The 25,077-nt window shown below is 41.8% G+C and overlaps 1 long non-coding RNA gene across 2 annotated transcripts in view; it reads right to left on the reverse strand.

Moving 5' to 3' along the window:
- Positions 1-396: 396 nt before the first annotated feature.
- LOC135976779 (uncharacterized) overlaps positions 397-25,077 on the reverse strand; it is a 33,121-nt gene continuing 8,440 nt past the window's right edge. For both annotated transcript variants that reach the window (XR_010594076.1, XR_010594073.1), the window contains exon 3: positions 397-633. This is a non-coding gene — a long non-coding RNA (uncharacterized LOC135976779). The remainder of the gene's footprint in view (positions 634-25,077) is intronic.

Consider the following 25,077-nt stretch of genomic DNA (forward strand, 5'->3'; position numbering starts at 1 on the left):
CCAGCCATTCCACCCAGACAGCTAGGTGACACACATACCTCCTGTCTCCTGTGCTGTTCCAGGAGCCCTGTTAACCTTTTTGCTCCCACTGGGTAGCAATGTGCAGTGCAGAGGAAATTGACACATGCATCAGAATCATAAAAATATTACAGAACAATTTTCACTTCATCACAAAGGGTTTGCAGTTAGAGTTGATCCGCAAAAAATTATGTTTGTTCTGCTTGGGTTTTTGTTTGTTTGTTTACCCTAGATTAGGTGACATTCCTGATATTTCTATTTTTGCTGCAGAACTTTCTTAAAGGTATGAGAAGTTTGTGAAAAAATGACAATGGTGTTGAAATTAAGTCATCCTTTTTTCCAAATTTTAATTAGACAATTAGAGTTAAACAGGCATTAACAAAAAAAGTTTTACAATGTCTGACTTGAAAATCTCTTCCCTCTCCATTTCACTTTCCGTTCTTACTGTTGTCATCGTTTTATTAGTTCTCCCATAACCAGGGTCTTCCAGGATAGAAATTCAGGTGCTGTACACATTTTTTAGTGAAGTTTGTCATGCATTAGACATCAGCTGCAACAAGGGTCAAAACTTGTTTCCTTTGCAATTCACCTTTAACACCAAAGGCAGACGAGAGTCTGGAGGGTAGAGTTGATAAGTTTGATACTTACTAATACTACTGTACATCAGTTTATCATGCAAATTCTATGTTGCTAATCAAATCTTGGAAATCCTTTTTCTAAAATATAAACTTGGTTTCATGAAATTGCAGAAACACCTCAAAACTACAACCCCTATCTCTTTCCAAGTGGTTTTCCTACAACCTGTCCCTGTACAACATTAAGGACAAATCATGACACAATTTTAACATTGGTTATAAGTACAATGCAGAAAGACAAGAAATATGCTTCATTTTCTGCATCTATTCTCTATTAGGAATTTTATGCCAAAGAACTTACTTATCATTAGACATAAGACATGGCATGTCTATCCTATTAGTAAACAAACAATCTTTCCCCACCCAAAGAGTAATGGAAATCAATGTAGTTTAATCAACCAGGTGATAAAAATGTTATTTCAGAGACTTGGATTGCTTACATTCCTCTTAAGTATCCTACTGTAAAATTTGCTAAATGGATGCTTCTCTTCAGAAGAATTTTATATTTTGTTGCTGCATCTGCATGTCTGGCCTCTGTGTAACAAAATAAAAACAAAAACAAAAAAACCAGAGAGAAGCCACAACTTATGAAGTCAAGCAAAGCTTTGAATGAATTTATTTCTGTTCCCTAATCACCAAGAGTGAAGTGATGGCCCTCTGTTCAGGGTAGAATGTCCCCATAGGTGATAACATATTTCCTCATAGAAGGTTTTATAACCAAATTAGAAGTTCACAGTGTAAGAATCTGTTTTTAATATCGCAAAGGTCAAAATCTTCAAGGTGAACACCTGAAGTGTCACATTCTAATAACTGCAGTTGCGTCCAATCTAAAGCCTCCCAGCTGCTGTACCACCCAACATTCCTATTGCCCCTCCACTGCTCAGCAGTTGCTCCATCCTCCTCCCCGACCCTCTGTAACGATGCTGGCTTTGGTGGGACCCAACTGAGAGTGCCAATTCAGGACAAATTGCTTAAAGCAGGGCAGTTACAGCCCAAAGCTGGAGTTCCTTCACTAATAAGGCAAACCAAACCAGCCAAACAGAGAAGGCTTTGGTTTTGCCCCACTGGCTAACCAGAAGTCACACAAGCAATTCCCTTATACACGCCAGTTTCCCAGTATCACCACCAGTTCCACTCATTATGGGGACGAATGGTTATGAAAACCAATACCCCAGTAAAAGAAAAAGGTTCTCCTGATCCCAAAGGACCAAGCCTCAGACCCGGGTCAATATACAAATCAGATCTTAACCACAAATCACGCTGTTGCCAATCCTTTAGAATCTAAAATCTAAAGGTTTATTCATAAAAGAAAAAAGATATAGATGAGATCTAGAATTGGTAAAATGGAATCAATTACATACAGTAATGGCAAAGTTCTTGGTTCAGGCTTGCAGCAGTGATGGAATAAACTGCAGGTTTAAATCAAGTCTCTGGAGTATATCCACAGCTAGGATGGGTCATTCATTCCTTTGTTCAGAGCTTCAGTTCATAGCAATGTCCTTCCAGAGGTAAGAAGCAGGATTGAAGACAAGTTGGAAATGAGGCAGCTGCCTTTTCTAGTCTCTTCCAGGTGTAAGAACACCTCTTTGTTCTTAGTGTGGAAAATTACCACAAAATGGAGTTTGGAGTCATATGGGCAAGTCACATGTCCATGCATGACTTAGTTCTTTACAGGTGGCAGCCATTGGCCACATGCTATCTTGAATGTCCCCAGGAAGACTGCTCATGTGGATTGGAGTCTCCCAAGGTCTATTGTCAGTTAAGTGTTTCTTGACTGGGCACTTAACTTGCAAATTCCTTTCTCAAGAAGCTTAGCCTTGGCTACGCTTGCAGCTGTACAGTGCTTTGAGTTAAACCTGTCTTCATACAGCTGAGTAGGGAAAGCGCTGCAGTCTGTCCACATTGACAGCTGCCAGCGCACTGTCGTGGCCACATTTGCGGCAATTGCAGTGCCATTGGGAGCAGTGCATTATGGGCAGCTATCCCAGAGCACCTCTTCCCATTCTGGCGCCGTGGGTTGTGGGAAGGGGGCATGGGTGTGGGGGATTCTGGGTCTTGTCCCAATGCCCTGTGATGCATTGCTTTGCATCCCAGAAATCCCTTTGTTTCCGTCCACCTTTGGCACCATCTTTCAACAATTTCTGTGCAGCGCGATCTGTCTGTGGGAAATGGAGCCCGAACTGCTGAGGCGTATGCTGACTTATCTAGCCAGCACGTCACATTTGGCTGTCGAACTATTCCTTAAGATCCAAAGTGACAGTGAGAGTGAGGAGTCCAACGATGCTATCGAGCCGCGTAACGCGTATGACACGAAATTGCTTTTTGCATTCACGGACATGCTCACCACCGTGGCACGCCGCTTTTGGGCTCGGGAAACAAGCACTGACTGGTGGGATCACATCGTCATGGAAGTCTGGGATGATGAGCAGTGGCTGCAGAACTTTCGGATGAGAAAAGCCACTTTTACGGGACTGTGTGAGGAGCTCGCCCCCAGCCTGTGGCGCAAGCACACGAGATTGAGAGCTGCCCTGCCAGTGGAGAAGCGGGTGACTATTGCAATCTGGAAGCTGGCAACTCCAGACAGCTACTGGTCAGTCGCAAACCAGTTTGCAGTGGGAAAGTCGACCGTTGGAATCGTGTTGATGCAAGTTTGCAAGGCCATTAATCGCATCCTACTCAGAAGAACCGTGACTCTGGGTAATGTGCAGGACATAGTGGATGGCTTTGCACAAATGGGTTTCCCTAACTGTGGAGGGGCGATAGATGGGACACACATTCCTATTCTGGCACCACCCCACCTACCATCCGAGTACGTTAATCAGAAGGGGTATTTCTTTATGGTTCTCCAGGCGCTTGTGGATCACTGTGGGCGTTTCATTGACATTAACACAGGCTGGCCAGGAAAGGTGCATGACGCACGCATCTTTCGGAACATTGGCTGTTCAGGAAGATACAGGCCGGGACTTTTTTCCCCAGAGCGGAAGATCACAGTAGGGGAAGTTGAAATGCCCATTGTGATCCTTGGAGACCCCGCTTACCCATTAATGCCATGGCTCATGAAACCCTACACAGGGAGCCTTGACAGCAGCAAGGAACGGTTCAACTACAGGCTGAGCCGGTGCCGAATGACTGTGGAGTGTGCCTTTGGCCGTTTAAAGGCCCGCTGGCGATCTCTGTATGAAAAGCTGGACTTGGCCGAACACAGCATCCCCGCGGTTATATCCGTGTGCTGTACCCTCCATAATATTTGTGAAGGGAAGGGTGAAAGCTTCACTCAGGCATGGACCTCCGAGGTTGAACACCTGGAGGCTGAATTTGCACAGCCAGAGAGCAGGGCTATTACAGAGGCCCAGCTTGGGGCTGTAAGGGTTAGGAATGCCTTGAGGGAGCAATTTGAGGCTGAAAACCAGCAGTGATATCTGGTGCCCTGCACGGGAGTGAAGTGCAGTAGTTTCAATCTTTAGGAATCAGTGTTTGCTAAGCAGACTTGCAGTGCCTGTTTATTTCCTGGGCTAAGGAATCTTTTACTTTATGCATTAATAAAGAATGTTTTCAAAGCCAAAAAATCCATTTATTGAAAAGAAAATTTACTTATTGAAAAGAAACCCAACTGCTTGGGAATCAGAAAGGGCAAGGGGGTGGAGTGGGGAATGGTACAATCACAGATTCGCGTATGTCCTGTCTGGTGTGCTGTGCAGTGAGTGCTGCACTTCAGGACAGCTATACTGCATGGTGATGGGGGTTGAGTGCAGACGGTAAGGGTCGTGATTTTCAGGGCTGGGTGGTGAAGATACTGGTATTGGAGGCAGCTGGTGGCGTGAAAAACCCGGAAGTTGGGGAAAGTGCGTTGGAGGTAATAGTGGGGCACAAGGGAAAGACTTTTGGGACAACGGCTGAGGGGGGAGGGGGACATTTGCGTTTGCGGTACTGCTCCTTCTGCATGGCTACAAGCTCCTGGATAGCGTCTGCTTGGCGCTCCAGGATGCTTATGAGCTGATCCATGCTTTGCTGTCGGTGCTCCGTGCTTTGCCGCCGGTGCGCTGTGTTTTCCAGGCAGATCCTGCTTTCTCTCTCCCTCCAGTTCTGTGCTTCTTCATTCTCTTTAATAGATTGCCGCATCACTTCTTGCAGCATGTCTTCTTTGCTTTTTTGCGGCCTCTTCCTGAGTCTTTGCAGTCTCTGAGCAGGCGATAAGAGGGACGGTTGAGGTCTTAAGGTTGTTGCAGCTGTATAGGCAAAATGCAACATTTAACAGAGGCAGCATTGTTTATACCAGACAGAGTAATGATTCCCCCCACACTTAAGGAGTAGAAAACACACAGGGTCTACACAATAGCATAATTTTCCCGTCCGAAACAGAGCACACATAACCCACGGGAGCCTCAAAATGGTGAGTAAGGGGGACTGATTGTTTCAGGGCTGTACTGTCCTCTGAGTTTCTCTGCGTTGGGGAGAGCCAACAGATGCAGTGGGCACCTACACTGAACACTGTCCCAACATTTTCCACAGGAGTTCGTCCTGGATGATATCTCGCTGCTGAGGGTGACCTAGGAAGCAAGGGAGGGTCTTCTACTGCAATGCGGCTTCCGCCCTGGCCCATATGCAGCTTGCCTGTGTGCAGCAATGGTTCCCCCGCCCCTTGCGGCACAGTGGCGCGGACACGTTAGCCTGGCTGGGACAAGGATCACGGTGGCTCTCCCGATAAACCTGCACAAGCGCATTGCACACGTTCTGGATGAACCATTCGAAGAGATTACCGAGGCCGATTACCGCGATGTGATAAACCACATCAATGCACTATTCCGCATCTAGGCATGCATGCCTAACCCTCCTCTCACAAAGAGCCCGCACCGAAAAAACTCCTTCCCGAAAAAAAAACCCGCTTACCGGGAACCTGCTCTTTTGTTTGTCCTCCACCAAGTGCCGGCTGCTGCGACTGGCTACCTTCCTCCTGGCTCGAGAAGAGCTCCTGGCTGCATGCCTCCAGGGATTCCGGGATGTCTCCATCCGCCCCACCACCCTCACTCCCATTTTCCTCCTCCTCCTCCTCCCACCCCGGCTCTGAAGTGTCCATGGTGGTACTCGGAGTGGAGGTAGGGTTAAGCCCAAGTATCGCATCCAGCTCTTTGTAGAATCGGCAGGTCGCGGGCGGAGCACCCGAGCGGCCGTTTGCGTCACAGGTTTTGTGGTAGGCACTCCGCAGCTCATTCACTTTAATCCTGCACTGCAGGGCGTCCCAGTCATGGCCCCTTTCCATCATGTCCTTTGATACCTTCCCGAAGGTATCGTAATTCCTACGGCTGGAGCGCAGCTGGGACTGGACAGCTTCCTCCCCGCAAACACTGATGAGGTCCAGCAACTCGCCATTGCGCCATGCTGGGGCTCGCTTGGCGCATGGAGGCATGGTCACCTGGAAGGGGATTTTTAAAATTCCCGGGGAATTTTAAGGGAGGGTCACATGGTTGGTTACCTGAGGCCTGGGCAGTAGAGTTTGAACTGATGACCAGAGTGGCTAGAACAGGCATTGTGGGATACTGCCGAATACTTCTGGAGGCAGTCACAGCGCATTGGATGGCCACACTAGCGCCACAGCACTGCAGCGGCGGTGCAATACGCGCTATTCCTCTTGGGGAGGTGGAGTACATGCAGCACTGCAGCCACGGAGATACAGCGCTGCAAATGCCTTGCCAGTGTGGACGGGGAGTGAGTTACAACGCTGGAGGTGGCTTTACAGCGCTGTAACTCGCAAGTGTAGCCAAGGCCTTAGATATACAAGTACATAGCCAATATTCATAACTTCAACTACAAAATGATACACCCATACAGATAGCATAATCAGAATCAGAAAATTATTACCTTTCCATAGACACCTTACACGACAACCTTTGTACAATATTTGGTGCAAATATATAACAGTGGTTGCAACAATGATCTATACGGTCATAGTTTGTTAATAATGTCACACCCTCACTCTCTCCTGCTCCATCCGCCCCTATCACATTGACCACCCCATCCACTCACTTGATCCCCCTGCCTCACACGAATTGCTTCATCTGACCTAAGTCCCCCTAACTTCTCAGTCTAGATTCTTTCCCCAACTATTACAATCCATGGACAAGAATCAGTTTTATGCTGTGTAGTTGTAGCCATGTCCCAGGATATTAGATAGACAAGATGGGTGAGGTAATATCTTTTACACTTCTGTTGGTGAGAAATACATGCTTTTGAGCTTACACAGAGCTCTTCTTCAAGTCTTCTTCAAGTCTGAGGGTCATAGCTAAATGGAAGGTGGAACAGATTGTTTAGCACAAGTAGTTGGCACATATTCTAAGGGACCATTCAAGGTAGAGTGACCTGTTAACACCTCTGCAGTTATATGACAGAAAGAGGGAGTTAGTGCATTACAGATTGTTGTAATAAACCATAAATCCAGTGTCTACTACTACTTATGCTAAACAACCTTGCATTTAGCTATGATGCTTGGAGTACCTTTCCCAGACCTGAAGAAGAGCTTGAAAGCTTGTCTCTCACCAACAGAAGTGGGTCTAATAAATAATATTACCTCACCTACCTTGTCTCTCAGTTTTGTCAGTTTTCCAGAAGAGAATTAAGGGGAAACCATTTTGTTACTTTCAGTTACCTAGTCTCTAATTCCCCTTTCATGTACTCATATAGATATAAAGCAACAGAGAGTCCTGTGGTACCTTTAAGACTAACAGATGTATTGGAGCATAAGCTTTCGTGGGTGAATACCCACTTCGTCAGACGCATGTAATAGCCATTACATGCATCTGACGAAGTGGGTATTCACCTACGAAAGCTTATGCTCCAATACATCTGTTAGTCTTAAAGGTACCACAGGACTCTCTGTTGCTTTTTACAGATCCAGACTAACATGGCTACCCCTCTGATACTTGACGTCATATAGTTATAGTTTGTCTAACGTATACCACCTATGAAATACACCTCTACCCCAATATAATGCGACCCGATATAACACGAATTCGGATATAACGCGGTAAAGCAGCGCTCCGGGGAGGCGGGGCTGCGCGCTCTGGCGGATCAAAGCAAGTTCGATATAATGCGGTTTCACCTATAACGTGGTAAGATTTTTTGGCTCCCAAGGACAGCGTTATATCGTGGTAGAGGTATAGTTAGAAAAGCTTACTCAACTGAGTTCAGAAACAAGATCTCTGTATGCCATATATTAGTATAGTAATAAAAGACTGTTTCCTTTTCATTTATTTCATTTTATTGACAGATCTGGCAGCCTTACTAGGTCTATGAGACAAATTGAATTTGGGACTCTAAGTAGGAGTAATTTGCTAGCAGCAGAGACATGAAGTTACATTGATGTAAAAGAATGTAGGATACAATTTTGAGAAGTGCTTAAGGAGCCAAAATCCCAGTGAAAGTCAATGAGACTTAGGCCATGTCTACACTACCACTTATGTTGGCAAAACTTTTGTTGCCGCCCTGGTCTCCAGCTAGTCCCACCCAGCCCTGCCCCCAAGAGGCACACTCCAGGCACTGGGGCTGGAGACTGAGGCAACAGCACACAGCGCTGGCAGGAGAGGGACATGGCTGGGTGGATGGACAATGAGCCAGAGTCGGGAGTCTCAGTCTGTGGATTCAGGGGCCTCCTGCTCTGATTTGGGTGGGCCTGGTTGGATACTAAGTGGGTGGGCCGTAGCCCACCCAGGCCCACCCGTGGATACACCCCCGACCTGTTTCCACCCCCTTCCCACACCTCTTCCTATTCCCTCTCCTCCCCCTCCTCCCCAGCGCCTCCTGCATGCCACAGAACAGCTGATCTGTGGTGGGCGGGAGGTGCTGGGAGGGAGGAGGAGGCACTGATTGGCAGGCCGCCAACAGGCAGAGGCAATGGGAGGGATGGGGAGGCGCTGACCTGTGGGGGTGCCAGTGGGTGCTGAGCACCCACTGTTTTTTTCCATGGGTGCTCCATTGCCAGAGCACCCACGGAGTTGGCGCCTATGCATGTAGACATATCCTAAGTCTTCCAAGTCACTTAGGCATGTTTGAAAATTTTACCCATAATAAGCAACATTGTACACCTGTCCATCATATCCAAAAATGACATCACAGCATCTCACATATAGGAATATATATGTAGGCATGTGGAATATATATGTTGGAATATCTGGAATATAAGTAGGCATGTAGGAATGTATATGTAGGCATCTTCCCGTTGAAGATTTGACATAGTGCTTAGCCCTTTTTCAGTCGTTTTTTCATGTCTGTCTTTTCCAAAGTCTTTATATTCTTTATTGATAGTTGCTCTCCATTCAGTTCTGTCCTGGGCTGTGTCTTCAAGGTTATCCATATCCATGTCACACGAGTTGACATTCTGCTTAAGGGTGTCTTTCAAGTGTTTATGTTGACCAACCTTCCTGTGCTTTCCGAGTTTCAGCTCACCACAGAGGACTTTTTGTGGGACTCTATCACCACCCATTCTGATAACATGACCTGTCCATCTAAGCTGAGCTTTGCTGATCATTGCCTCAATGCTGGTTGGTTTTGTTCTTTCCAGGATGACAATGTTTGACACTTATGGACCTTCAAAATAGAGCCAAGAGAACACTTGTGAAATTTTTCAAGTTGTTTGATGTGTCTGGGGTAAACGATCCATGTTTCACATCTGTATAAAAGAGATGCTCTGACAGCTGAATTGTACATCAGTTTTATTGACAGTTTGTTGGTATACGGTTGAGTATCCTATAGCAAAGTCTTCCAAAAGCTAGGCTTGCCTTTCAGATTCTAATTGATATTTCTTGATCCAAAGAACTGTCACTTGAGATGGTACTGCCAAGGTATGTAAAGTGATTGATGTGCATTAATTTTGTACCATCAATGGTGATGTTTGCTCTATGATGGTGGTTGATGGGACTGCTTGGAAGACAACTTCATTTTTTTCCAGACTTTGGTGAGTCCAAACTGTTTAATTGCTTTTGAGAACCTGTCAAGGATAAGCGTTAGGTCACTTTCGCAATTGTTCACAAAAAAAACTTCACATATGAGTTCCTCGAGAACTTTTGTCTTTGCAATAAGCCTTCAGAGACTGAAGAGTTTTCCACCAGTTCTGTACCTTTCGTAGATGCCCTTTTGAAGACTGTTAACTATGTAATTCAGAACAGCTGCAAAGAAGAGATCAAAGAGGACTGGTGCCAGCACACAGCCTTGTTTCACCCCCATTAAATTGATTAGAGAGACCACCATCTGACAGTACTTGACCAGTCATGTCTTTGTAGAATTGAGATATGATGTTAAGTTTGGTGGGCCAGCCAAAATTTCCTAGAATTTTCCAGTGGCCATTTCTACTCACAGTGTTGAACACTGGATTTTAGATCAATGAAGACAGCATACAGTTTTGTTCAATGCATTTTTCCTGAACCTATCTCACAATGAAGCATGTCTGTGGTGCTTTGACCTGATCTAAATGCACATTGGCCATCTAGTAGAAGCTTCTCCAATACTGTTTTGACACATCAGCTGAGCAAAATATAAGCAAGGATTTTACCACCTACAGTGAGATTGCTGGAACTGCCAATGTCCTATAACTGAGCAAAATTATCATTGAAGTCATAGACTTACCATACTTACCATACAGTCAGGTCAGCGACTGATCTACTCTAATGGTGGCTACTAATTTTACTAAAAGATACTTCATATGGTGTAACAAGAAGCCCTGAAGTGGGAAGTTATGAAATAATGTTCCCATGTGGGAAGCTTCATCTCAGTTCAAGAGAAGAGGTTGCCCCTGTATTTTCAAGCTTGATTTACATTATTCTATGTTGCTTCATACTGGTTGTTTGTTTTACATTGAAGTAAGAGGCTTTCATTGCCTCAAATGAAGTAGTAATGTAAGTTTTTAATTTTGCAAACTATAAAAACCAAATTTTTAAGACATAAAACCTTTCTAAAATCATATTCATATGCAATTTTATTTGGATAAAATAAAAAACAAAGCATTGAAAAAATACAGCAGGCCTAATGCTGCAGTTTTGGTGAAGGTAACATTTTCATTTAAAACAATGAGTGTTGCCTGCCTGAAAATACAAGAACAGGATCAATTTATTTTTCTTCAAATACAAATTTAGGTGCCTACTGATGAAGGGCTCTAGATATATGTCCAGCAGGGTCAACAGGTTTTAGGAATATTAGAAAAAGAAAACCCCAACAAAGAATAATTCAGGAGTTTGCCAAAGCCTTCAAAGATTGAGTTTTAAAAAGATGAAGTGTCAGAGTTTTGACTGGCAAGTATCAAAGGGGTAGCTGTGTTAGTCTGGATCTGTAAAAGCAGCAAAGAGTCCTGTGGCACCTTATAGACTAACAGACGTATAGGAGCATGAGCGTTCGTGGGTGAATACCCACTTCTTCGGATGCATCCGAATGGGGGGTAGTTGAGGCTGAGAAGGGGAACTGGAAGGTGGATTATAGGTGAGAAACAGGGAATGGGGGATGCATCCGAAGAAGTGGGTATTCACCCACGAACGCTCATGCTCCTATACGTCTGTTAGTCTATAAGGTGCCACAGGACTCTTTAGAGTTTTGACTGACGTTCTGTAATAAATAATTCTGTACGCATGTATAGTCTGGAGTCAATGGGGAGAAGAAGTTGCTGTCCCCCATGCTCCCTCCTTTAATCCCTGAACTACAGGCATGTCTAGAATTAGAGAGCAGAGAGAACATAGTCAATTGTGAGTTAAGATTAGACTATGTATCCCATCAAAACAAGCCATAAAAGTGAGGAAATAACCACTTAAATAATGCAACTTCCCTGTTTCTCACCTATAATCCACCTTCCAGTTCCCCTTCTCAGCCTCAACTACCCCCCATTACGCCACCTACAGCAGACATAGTTCCACCCTTATCCTGAAAAAGGAGTGGCTGCCCTTGAGCTCTGACCATCTTTGTTGCCAATATGTTCCTGTATTGCAATGACTAATATAGGATTGGGGTGTGTGGCTTTCAAAAGTTATATTGTATACAGGGTAAGTACCCTGACGGGCCGGGGCGGTTTGTTTACCTGCTGCGTCCACAGGTTTGGCTGATCATGGCTCCCACTGGCCGAGGTTCACCACTCCGGGCCAATGGGGGCGGCGGGAAGCGGCAGCCAGCACATCCCTCGGCCCGCGCCGCTTCCTGCAGCCCCCATTGACCTGGGACGGCGAACCGCAGCCAATGGGAGCCGCAATCGGCCGAACCTGCGGACGCGGCAGGTAAACAAACTGGCCTGGCCCACCAGGGTGCTTACCCTGGCGAGCCATGTGCCAAAGGTTGCTGACCCTGGTATACACTTTGAGCTGAGAAAAAAATGAGGACATTTTCTGGCAAAACTTGTTTTTCAAAACAAACTGTTCCAATGTCTCATTTCAAAATGAACCACTGTGTTTTGAAACTGTCACTTTGAATCACATTTCATTTAGAAATGACAACTTGAAACATTGAACTTAACCCAAATGAATTTGTTTCAGTTTTTCATTTTGGCAAGAAAAACCAAAAAAAATCAATTTGCGTTCAAAAGGAAATGACTTTTTTTTCCAGATTTTTCAGTTCAGCCACTGAACAAATAAATACATAAATAAATAAATTATTCACTCGGGTCTCCTTCCTAATTCATGTAACAGGGAACTAAAACACATTCTCTTCTCAGTACTGACTGCAACACTATATAACAGCCTGTAGAGGTACTACAAATCTGAATTTGCAGTTTATTGATAGTACAGTAAGGAAAAGTTTGCACACCGTGGATCAGATTCTGGTCTCAGTTTTCCCCACTGAGTGAGGTTGCAGTTATGTAAAAGACAGCAGAATTCCACTCCAACCACTGAAATCTAGGCCTAGTTACTCAGAATATAATATTCATTACCTTGTGAAGAATTCGTTAAAAAGGAAGTGCTTGAAATATTTATCTAGATTGTTTTACTGTTCAAAAAAATGTAATACTATTCATAATAGCTCACTCATTCTGGAATATGATGAGGTAATATATACTGTACAATTAGTTACAACTTGTATGACGGCAAATGCTCTATAGCTCTATGTAAATTAGATATCTTCAGGTATCTGTTGTGAGGGCTATATCATAGTTTGGATCATTATCCATAAAAGTACACTGAAATATGCATTTTACAGTAATTATATGCCTTTAAGACTAAGGCTCTTGAAATAGTTTCACAGCATGAGCCAAAATGATTATATAACAGGGAAGTTGGTAAAACAGTCATTATTTCTAATTATCTTAGAATAAAATTAACATCTTGGTTTAATGCTTGCATATAATATTTTAAATTGTTTAATATGAGACATGTAATACCAGTGTGCTGCAGCTCACAGTGTTATTATGAAACATAAACATGCATAATGAAGTCTTTGTAACGTCATGCTTGTTCTATGTTACTTACTCTTTATATAAGAAGTCTGTACATCAAGTTAAATTGAGAATCAATCTAATGGCAGCCATTACATCAAAGTGAATAGGAATGCTCAACTGTTTCTGAATCAGGAGAAAGTATATTTGGAGTTGACATAATAGAATTAGCACGGCACTCTGTAATGCTTTGCAGTGAAAGTGACATTAAGATTAGACCTGGGTGAAATTTTTTCCATGAGTAAAAATGCAGTTTCAGTCAACCCAAAACGATTAATGCATTTGTGTTGAGGTTAGGGAATAGTTTTGACAAAACTGAGAATATTGAAATGTTTCAGAAACGTCAAAATGAAATGTTTCATTTCAACCTGACTCAAATGTTTTTCTTTCCGTTTCAGGCACTTGGACAAAAGCAAAGGAGGACTAGATTCGCAAAACAGGGATAAGGGTGACCACCCTTGTAACCTTTAGCCCAGTGGTTAGGAAACTGACTTGCATTGTAGGAAATCCAGATTCAATTTCTCCTTCATGTGGAGATGGGATTTAAACTTGGGTCTCCTACATTACAGCAGAGTACCCTAGCCACTGGGCTATGAGCTATTTTGGTATGGCTTTTTCTCAATCTCTCCTGTTGAAGCTGTTCCACTGCTCATAAATCATCACTGGAATTGAATATGGGTCTCCCACATCCTCCGTGAGTGCCCTGACGATCAGGCGCTAGAGTCATTATCATACTCTTTCCTGGGCTCAATCACTATTCATTGTCATTCATAATGGCAATAGTCATTGGGACAGAGAAAGAAAGTGAAAATGACTCTATAGTCTAATAGAGCAACAAGGTGGATGGGGTAATATCTTTTACTGGACCAACTTCTAAAGTCAAGTGGTAGAGCACTCTTCTGCACTTCGTTAGACCCATGTGAAAAGAAGAGGGGAAAATTGAACCCAAATCTCCTATATCCTGGATGAGTTCCCTAGCCATTGGGCTAAAGGTTATAAGGGAAGCCACGTCTTCCCCTGACCCCATCATTTAGTTAATCTCATCCACCTTTCATCAAAATGCCCCAAATCGAAACATTCCTAATTGGGTTTATTTTGACCTGACTCAATCTTTTTTGACTTTTTGATTCACCAACATTTGTTGACATTTTTCATTTTTGATTTTACATTAAACAACACTTTTTTTAAATCCTTTTTTTGGAATTTCTAGCAAACCAAAAATCCATTATTTGTCCAGGTCTACTTATGTTCTCTTATACTGGGATAATACTTACCTACTAGCCATCTCACAATGCTGTTGTCACTGCTAATATTAAGCATACTCCTGAGTCTGCAACTGGATCAGGGCAGGAAAATATTTGCACTTTCATGGAGCCCCATTGACTTTAGTAGTGCAAAGGTCCACCTGCAAGATCTAAATTACAGGACTGTTGTCTATGTTTGTAGAGTGCTATATAAATGCTAGTAATTAGTATTAGAGAAAGAGAAAGAAGAAGCACCTTGAGACACAATGGAATACAGGTAGTAGCAATGGTAACAGAGAGGTGAGACTGAAGCAGAGATGTGAGAGCTCAGAAGTAGGTGAGTAAGGGTGAAAAAGAGAATAACATGGGAGAGTGCCAGGTCCAGACAGTAGTGTTTATGTTTATAGGAGAGGAGAGGAAATGATGAGGGGATGCTACTTTTCAAAGAAAAAAGATGAAAGAAAAGAGAAAATGGCATGCAGATGGCCAGAATGAATCAGACATGGAAAAAGAAAATGAGGATAGAGAAAGAGAAAAGTAAAGGCTACAAGAAATGCACAGCTTCTAGGTTGTTAAATTTTATTTATGGTATTCAGGATCATTTATTTTATTAGACTTCCCTGGGACCATCCCATGGTAAACCTCTGTAAATGCTTCTCTAAATTTGTGCTGCATTGGTATGGTAATACCATCCACCAGTTTTGGTTCCAAGAGAAACAGAAACCCGCTACACCACATAGCAAATATCCTATTTCCAGATCTAGTTCAGCCACAGTCCAAGACAGCAGAAAACTTATCCTAATAACTGATTTCACAAGACTTCCAACATTCAAAGTAGTGGTAATTTTGCAGGATCTTTTTACATTTCTATGATTAGGGTATGAAATTTGGTAATAACAGCTGATAAAATTTCTGCACCATCCATCCATCTAATCTTTATTCAGGCTCAGTCTAAGTGCCAACCCCTATTCTAAACCTAAATTTTTGGTTTAAAATACCATTTCTTTGGCTCATCTTTAATATAGCATCAACTCTTTCTTTTATAACTAATATCAAACCTTGTACGACACAGCTGCAGAGCACTCTGCAAAAGGTGGGCTTAGCAGGAAATTCAGAGGGAAATGCTAGTAAAAACAAAATAGATATATTGTGTTGTAGCAGCATAGCTTTACCAGTCCCTCCCTGTAAGGAGTCTTCATTGTGCAAATAGCAAAGCAATGCAACAAACAATGAATAGTGGGTAGAGCTCAGGTCTCCCCCCCCCCCACCCATTCATATCTTTTTAAAAAACAAAGACACTGCTAACGGCTAATTTTATGTCTGCAGTAGTGCATTGTTCTTGTCAAGATATTTCTGATGTAAAAAGATGTTTTCTGTAGACTCCTAACTGCACTAAATCTGTTCATTAACTCCTTTATTAGTAAGAACAGTCTCAGGAAAGAGAGTGTAAAATCAACAGAAGTCGTATTCTTCTACAGCTTGTCTATATCCTCTACTATATTGCCAGAAATTTTAAAAATAACTTCAGAAACAAATAAGAAATAAGATATTTCTTAAGCTAAGAAATTTCACACTAGGATTAAGTCTTCCTATCTGTACAGCATGGAAAACTATATAAATGAAGTTTGAGAACTAAGGTATATTGGCTGTCGTCATCATTCTTAAAAAAACACATCTATCATATTAATCACCTCACTCTTTGAAGAAAGTATTATAAATCCATATAGAGGGATTGATTCTGATGTCCACTGACTACATCAGAAATACTCCTGATTTACACCAGTGCAAGCAAGATCAGAATCACACTCCAAATATATATCGAAAAGCAAAGGTTTTTATAAATCATATTTTAGCACTGAGAGCTTGATTCGGCAAGATGAAGAGCACCTTCTGAAGTCTGATAAATGCCCTACAGTCCCAGTAGTTTTACTGGCAGTGGAGCATGCTTAGTACCTTGCAGAATCAGGCTAGAAAAGTTTAAAAGGCCTGCTCCTGTTTTCATTGACTTCAAGGGGGCCGCGGCTTGGGACCCAAGACAATATTTTTAGAAACTCTTGCGACAAATGTGCAATTGCTACCTATGAATACTAAGATGTAATATTTTTATGAACACTATGACTTGGCCAGTGTGGGCAAGTTACTGTACAACTACGGTTATTATAATTCTCTGTATGAATGTATTGATCTAACTCAAAATAGGACTGTTGGAAAAACATGCAGGGAAGCAACACAATGGTGCTTGATAAGCAACCCCCAAACAAACAATTGGGGAGGCAATTACTGGACAATGGCATATTTCCAGGCCTCAGGCTGAAGTGACACAGCTCTTCTGACAATGCTGAAAACAAAGAGATCAAAAGTACAGTACTCTAAACTGTTAAAAAACCCTTTTGGGGAAGAAGGAGGGGTTAACTGTCAGGATCTGTCATGAGGACAGCTTAACTGAGAGACGCTGTGCAGAGGAGTCTGAAAGAGTTGGATCTTTCCCCAGATCCAGAGAATGGCAAAACTTTAAGGAAAGACAGGCAAGCATGTAGACTGTCTATTGTTTTAAGATGTATTATCTCTGAATTTTTTTGTTGAAATAAATTATAAATTGCATCAAGAAGGCTGTTTGGTCACTGGTTACCACTGCCACTGCTCCAAGAGTACAGGTATGGAACATAGGTCACACCTGCTGAAGTAATCATAGTTAGTACCAGGGGACTGCAGCCAGGGCCCAGTTTGAGAATGGAAAAATATGATTTCATCCAAGAAAGGTGACAGCATAATGCCTTAGGGGTTGTCCTCAGAGAGTCTAGGAAGGGTCAGAGGTGCAGTTAGCCTGACAACTGTGATCAGTATCACCAAACAAATAAATAATCATTAAGAGGTTTATTTGTGGTTTAGCTTTACAAACAGTAACTGTGCATACGGCCTTCACTTAAACAGTGCTTATTCTAGAGACCACCTCAGACTACAGACAATATTTTCAGAGTTGTCATCATCTGAGGCACTAAAGCTGGAGCCCCATTAAAATAAGGGAAGGGAAACTGCTGGTAGAGATTTCCATGAGGAACTTAACTTCAGACCCCATTCCCCCAGCCTTGATCTGAAATTGCTCATATTTATTGGCCTTCAGGGCACACTCCAAAGCCTACTGACTCAGACTTTTGGGAAGTGGGTGGTATTTGTGATAAGGGAACAATGGCTGGCTTATTTTGGGGTTTCAGAGGGAGGAGCAGCTTCTAACTTAATTTTTTTCTAGGCAACTGTATTTTTCATTTATGTCAGGGGCATCTAAAACCTAGCAGAGCTTCTTAAAATGTGCATTAGAATTCAGAATAAATATGGGACGAATTAATACTTTTCAAAGAATATATGGATGTAAAGTGGGCCTTGCTCCCAGTTGGGCTATAATGGGGAAAACAAAATCATAGTAAAAAAAAATAAATACATAAGATTTCACAGTTGTAAACCCAAAAGGGGAAATTCTTCAGTATTCATGGAAGGATCACTATATGTCCTACCAGCCTGGGGTTTGCAGTAAATATGTTGCAGACACAGGCTTAAAATGTACCGATAACAAAGGTCCCTGAAGTTTGACTATACTAACAAAGTTACAGGCTTATTTAACATGTGTTCCATCTTCTAACAGGAACCTGATCTTGCAAAGTGGGGAGAAGACAAACTTGATACAATAGGTCATTTTCATCTCCAACTACTATGATTCTAAGTGAATTCAGATTCTCTCCCAGTGCCATTGAAGAAAAGAGTTAATATTTCTGAGTCATTTGAAATTTAAATGGGGATAGTAACTTATACACGCACACACACAGAAAGTACCAAAGAGATCTTGCTCTGTGGTTTGAACTAAGGACAAACTTTTGCTTTCTGATGCATAAAGTATACATCTACGTAACAGTGATGTCACTGGGAGATTTATGCATGTACATCAGAAACATCAGACTACTTGTGTTGAGATCTATCATGCGGACATGTAAGAGCAAAATTTTGCCCTATGACTTCGCAAAATTCAATCTCATCATTATACAGATTGTGCAAAAAGCTTCTAAAACTGGCCATAATGTAGTTTCCCCCCCCACTCCTGTATATACTAATGCTATTAGATGCCATGGTCTTGTGCCTCTATAGGTAAAATTCATGCCACTTGCATGAAGGTTGTGTTTTGTGGCTCTAGAGAGGTGGAAAACAAGGACATGAAATCCAGGGCCAAAGGTGTGGGGCAAAATGGTAGACTCAGTGTCCCTTATGTCCCTTCCTTCTGGGATTTTGAGAAGATGTCATCTATTCCTCCACAGGCTGGTGAGATGGCAGCTGGGAGACTAAGGGAATTACCCAGCTGTTGAATATCTCTTGAGCACTTCTGTCTTATTGCTATTGATTAACTGGGCGGGAGGGAGGAAGGTGCATTTTTCTGTGCTGGGAACTTTTCATCAAGTTTGGTAGGACTCTGGGCTTGCTTACTGGTTTGCTGTTTGAAATCTAGGCTTGGCTGCCCAACCGTCTGGGCTAAATTGCCAACCATCTGGGCTAGATTGCCATGAAGTTAGGTGGGGTAGCACCTGATTTCTAGCAGAGCTCTTTAAAGTGAAAGCAGTGAATAGGCCAGTGATTAGAGGCAGCTGAGAGGGTTGAGTTACTCATTCCAGCTGGGTGTGGGGTTCAGGCTTTAAAAAACACAGAGGCTGCCAGTGGCTGGTAAGATATGTGGCTAAGATACTAAGGGAGTTTGTTAGCAGAGGAAAGCAGGGAGGGATTTTTCCCTTAATTTGCAGGTACTTGGAAGAACCTGCAATAGGAGGAAAAATATATGTTGCCAACACCAGTGTTAGCTCTTCCTCTGCCTTCGTGCAGTGGCGGAGGAGAGGAGGTAGAGAAGAGCAACAAAAGTGATAAAAGGTTTAGAAAACCTAACCTATGAGGAAAGGTTTAAAAAAACTGGGCACATTTAGTCTTGGGAAAAGAAGACTGAGTAGGGACTTGATAACATTCTTCAAATATCTTAAGTGCTGCTATAAAGAGAATGGGGATCAGTTGTTCTCCATATCTACTGAAGGTAGGACAAGAGAGATCTACATTAAATATTAGGAAAAACTTTCTAATTATAAGGTAATTAAGCACTGGAATAGGATTCAGAAGAGGTTGTAGAATCCCTGACATTGGAGGTTTTAAAGAACAGGTTAAACAAATGCCTGTCAGAAATAGTCTAAATATGCATGATCCTGCCCTCAGGGCAGGGAGCTGAACTAGATGCCTTCTGGAGGTCCCTTCCAGCCTTACATTTCTCTGATTATATGTATCCATCTAGGGTGACAACCTCATATGTCTTTGGGGCAACATCTTGTGACACCCCTGCTGTTTGCAACCAGTGTTCCCCATCGCAGAGATGCACAGCATCATTTTCATGAAGTGGTGCAGCCATTCCCCACAGCTGCTAAACCAGCCAATGTAGCTGTGTGGGGTACTGCAGCCACATGCACACAGATAGGTCTGCAACTTCCCTCCAGGCCTAGTCTCTAGATCAGTGGCTCTCAACCTTTCCAGACTACTGTACCCCTTTCAGGAGTCTGATTTGTCTTGCGTACACCCAAGTTTCATCTCACTTAAAAACGACTTGCTTACAAAATCAGACCTAAAAATACAAAGGTGTCACAGCACACTGTTACTGAAAAATTGCTTACTTTTTCATTTTTACCATGTAATTATAAAATACATCAATTGGAATATAAATATTGTCCTTACATTTCAGTGTATAGTATATAGAGCAGTATAAACAAGTCATTGTCTGTATGAAATTTTAGTTTGTACTGACTTCACTAGTGCTATTTATGTAGCCTGTGTAGTAAGAAGAGAGCCTGAGACACACACATGCAGCCAAACATCTGTCAACAGCCTGTTGTAAAACTAGGCAAATATCTAAATGAGTTGATGTACTCCCTGGCAGACCACTGCATACCCCAAGGGGTAAGCATACTTCTGGTTGAGAACCACTGCTATAGAGTGCCCCAAAACTGCTCTTTCATGTCAGTCCCGTGTAGGTTGGCAGAGAGACCAGCTCTGTGGTGTGCCGGGGTACACAGGCACCTGTCCATGACCACTCAGTTAACTTCATCCTATAAAACCCTTAGGCTGAGCTTTAGTAGTTTCTTGTGCTGGCCCTCCACACCGAGCAGAATTTGACTGTATGTGCAAAAGGACGATAAATCACTGTATGAAACAAAGTGCTGAAATAAAAGTGATAGTATCAGGCCACCCAGTGATTTGGCACCAGAGTTTGGAACATATTCAAACATCACCTGCCAGCTCTGCTGCTTGAAAATGCAGCAACAAGCTGATGTTTGTGCCTGCCTACTTTCAGATATCTCATAATAATTTTAGACTATCAAAGGTGTATCCTCTTGTAATACAGCTTGTTATGACAAAATTCCATAAAAAGCTGAAAGGGCAGATGCGATGAGTCTTCTCGGACTGACGTGTAAGCTTTCAAAAGAGTGTTTTGTAGGAGAAAGGTTAGGCCTGACTAAACAAAGCGGGGGTCAAAAGTCAACATTTTGAAGAGAAGCTTTCTGATGAAAATAGCAAAGAAATTATGTCAATTAATTTTTTATTGCTTTCTCTGCCACCTCACCCCTGCATTAATAATTTTTTCCAATAATCTGGTTGACATTTAAAACATAACAATCCTGCAAAACATTATGAGGTGATGCAAGAGATACATTTATTTAGGAGAGTTCATCATTATATTCTATCTACTAAGGTTTGCTTCACAAGTTCCATTGGGTATAATATGGTTCATCACTGTTTTTCCTGATCTATTGTATAGAGTTCCCATCAACTGTTAAAGGACTGCTGCATTCCACTGTAAAGATGGTTGCATTTCAATTACTCTGGCACTCAACATTTTGCAGCAAGGTGTCCGAAGTTTGCAAAAATTTGGAGATGCTTTGGATGAAAGTACTCAAGAAAAAAATTCCTAGATCAATACACAGGGTCATTTGATCCACCTTAGTGATTTTTTTCTCTTTACTCATGGAGACAGAATATAATTTTACTTATGTTTAGTTTGAATCTTTATCCAGTGTATTGTAGTCAACCACCCAGTATATTTCCATATCATAAATAACATAGGCTCTTCTACTTAAACGAAAGAAAGAACCTCTCTGTTAGGAAAAACCTCACATATTAGATTTCTATAACCTCATATCAGAGAGAAGTTCAAATACCCTGCCCATTGCCTGGCTACACAAACATACCAACATAAATATAACAAATAATCAAAACAACCTAACATGTAGGACTTGATTGTCAGGTCTAGCCAAGTAGATTCTCCAAGCTTCCTACAGAAAAGGAAAGAAGTTTGCTCAAGCAACGTTTTTTCACTGGTCCGTATATCCTTTATAAGCTCCTCTATTAATAATAATAGCACCAATGCCTTTCTAGCCAGAATGACCTTCTACCAATGACCTTCCAGGGGAGGAAGCTCAACAGGGAAGTTCTCTGCAACTGGGGGCCCCACCTGGAGGGGGTAGGTCTTTATTTTGATATTGCTTGCAGGTTTTACAGAGGAAGGTTTGCTTCAGCCCCTGCCTCCAAGATCATTAATCTCTTCCTGCCCTGGTCCAAGGTAGGGTTTATTCAACTCATCGGAAGAATTTTCTTGTAATGGTGCTTCCTCCTACAAGTTTTCTTGTACGGGGGTACAGTCTGGCCCAGGGACTCATCTGAATCCCTCATGGCTCTGCTTGGTATTATATGTCTTTGGGAGGATGTAAAAAACTCAATAGCTAATGCTAAACACAAGACTGGTTTCATTAGAAGAAGCACATTTGGTGCTCAGCTCACTGATTGGTTGCTGTTCTAAATCATACTACATTGTGCAAAATTCTGGAAATCCAAACTACGAGTGCATTACCGGTGCAAATTAGTGTAGGAGATTGGTGCTCTGGAGCATGAGGGACAATCTTCACCAAAATGACTAATTTCCCTGTCTGGTCCATTTGATCACTGGTTTTTTGACATTGTGTCCTGCCCAAAAGGATTATGTACATACCAGCATCTTCTACATTTCCATATTTTGAGATGTACTCTCTTTTCCCCCACATTACCTGTTTAGAGCAGGATTATCCCTTACCCTATGCACCTGCATAGGAGAGGAAGGGGCATAAAATTAATCCATGGTGTGAACTACGTGCATCGTGGGTCACAGTGTGGGATGGAGTATAGCCTCCACTGAGCTGCTACAATGGTACAAATGGTTTTTCAGACTGAACATAAATCTTCAAAATACTGGATTTATATTGGAAATGCTGCTAAATTAGTAATACAATAAACCAAAAACACCATTTCCCACCGCTGATCCATGCCCAACATGCTGACTAGGCTAGGGGTTGGACAAAGCTATTACATCAGCTCTACACCAGCCTGGGAGGTGTCCTGTACAGGGAATATCTCTGGGGACTGCTTTTCCCCTTTCAAGGCCCATTTATGATGCCAGAAGAGTACAAAGGTACCATAAGGTAACTAACAATGAGGCCCATTACTCACTGAAATATTTTTCAGTATTCATCCATTTGTTTTATGGCTAAAAGTCCACTCTGAAGCATCTTGTGGCATTTTTAAGAAAGTAGCTATCTTCACAGGAACACAGTGATCATAATTTTCAATAACAGAATCACAGAACTATCACCCAGGCTGTTTGACCTGCCTCTCAATAATCTGTAATAACCAGATTCGCAAGACCTCATATGCCCAGCACCAGCAGGTCCGCCAAATTCGCAAGAAGATGATGGAAATCATGACACAGGAGGTGCAGACTAATGACCTGAAAGAAGTTATCCATAAGCTGATCCGAGACAGCATTGGCAAAGACATAGAAAAAGCCTGTCAATCCATCTACCCTCTTCATGATGTGTATATACGCAAAGTGAAGATTTAAGAAGCCCAAGTTTGAACTGGGCAAGCTGATGGAACGGCATGGTAAAGGTGGTGGCGGCACTGGAAAACCTTCTGGGGACGAGATAGGCGCTAAAGTAGAGAGAGCCAATGGCTACGAGCCCCCTGTGTAAGAGTCTGTCTAGAATCAAAAATGGATGCAAAAAATAAAAAAATTTAGTATACAAAAAAAAAATTTGGCTGGAGATATGCTTATCAACAACTGCAATGGTTCAGCCTGAATAAAAATGATGATATGCATATTGGAAGTTCAATCCACATATCTGGTAAACTGGTACATTTGAATTTTTAAAAATATTTTTCTAGTATATTAGATTCAAGAAAACAGGGTGCAGATCTGGGGCTAGGGAACATAGGACTTTGTATTAAAAACTGCTTTAATGGAGAGTAAGAGTTGGAAATAAATATTTACTAGTTTCCTATGTTTCATGTTAATTAAAGAAGCATGTGTGTGTTTCTTGATAGGCTTCTTTGATGGCAGTGGCCTTTACAAAGGTTGTAAGTCTAATGTTGCAATGTTCATAACTGGTGAAAGCATTACAGAGATTCTCTATTTACAGTGAAAATAGATTGGCATTGCTCTTGATCATCTCATCAGGGCTAACACAGGGTGGCATTATTAAATCTCAGAAAAAACACCATCTGTTTCATTTGTAACTTGGGAAAGGTGAACTGTGTTAAAATAAGAACCTAGCTAATAAATCTTTGCTCTTCCCTCACTCTGAACCTTTTTATTAAGATTCAAAAAATACAATTAAGGCTGTGTCCTCGCATAGAAAAGGAGATAAAGGTCCCCAATATGACTGTCTAGTTGACCTTCCCCTTCCTGATCTCTACAATTCTTGATAAATTTTGTTGATATGATTACAGGGCAGCCTCTTTACTGGGTTGTGATGCAGCTGAATTAGGATATAGTGTTCTCTGAGGCATTCAGTGTGCTCCAAAGAGATTGTTTACCTCTGGACTATAGCATTTCTGTGGCAGTCTAACTGATGACATACCAAAAAGGGTTAGAATCATGAAGGAACAAATAGCAATTTAGCATGAAGACAGTTAAAAACAATGAGATCTATTAACGTAGATCTATTAATCTGACTAACTGATTTGAGAACAAAGCTGGGCTTTCTCTGTTTTCAGGATAAATGGTAAACAAATGACTAAAGCACCTCCAACACAAATGTCTTATTTTTATTAATCATGATAAACTACATGAGTACAAAATATAATTTTTTCTGGTATCAATTCCCAGAACACAGTTATTAAATCCTGCAGTTTCTAATCTAGGCAATAAATGTAGGTCAAGGAAATCAGAAAACCTACATCTGTAAATTTTTAAACCATTTCTTCAATCTCAAGGAAGAAAACGTTTGCTCATAGTCACACCAAGGTAAACTTTGCTTTACTCAAGATTTTAGTTAAAACTAGTTGGAGATTTATTTTTGTTTGATTACCAAGGCTTTTTGAAGCTTTGTTACATCATCATTACATATTACATTGTGTAAACTAGTTCTAAATAAATTTGAATTCAAGGTGTCCAACTTTACTTTATAATCAAATCATTATTGCTATTGTATGAGCTCCAAACAGAGAGACACTTTAATAAAATATTATCTTGAATCGTTAATGTCACAGTGAAATGGACCTTCGACCTAATACCATAGCAGCTCCTTTAAATAGTATAATTTATGCATTCCTAATCGACCATCATATGAATACCAGGTATCATATTAACAGGGTATATCAATCGGTAATAGGAAATTATTACAAACTTGATATATATGACAGATACTGTGACTGCATGGTAATATAAATTGTATAACCATTATTTACTTTA

The sequence above is a fragment of the Chrysemys picta genome, chromosome 1 (assembly GCF_011386835.1).
Source record: "Chrysemys picta bellii isolate R12L10 chromosome 1, ASM1138683v2, whole genome shotgun sequence".
NCBI classification, from domain to species: Eukaryota; Metazoa; Chordata; order Testudines; family Emydidae; genus Chrysemys; species Chrysemys picta.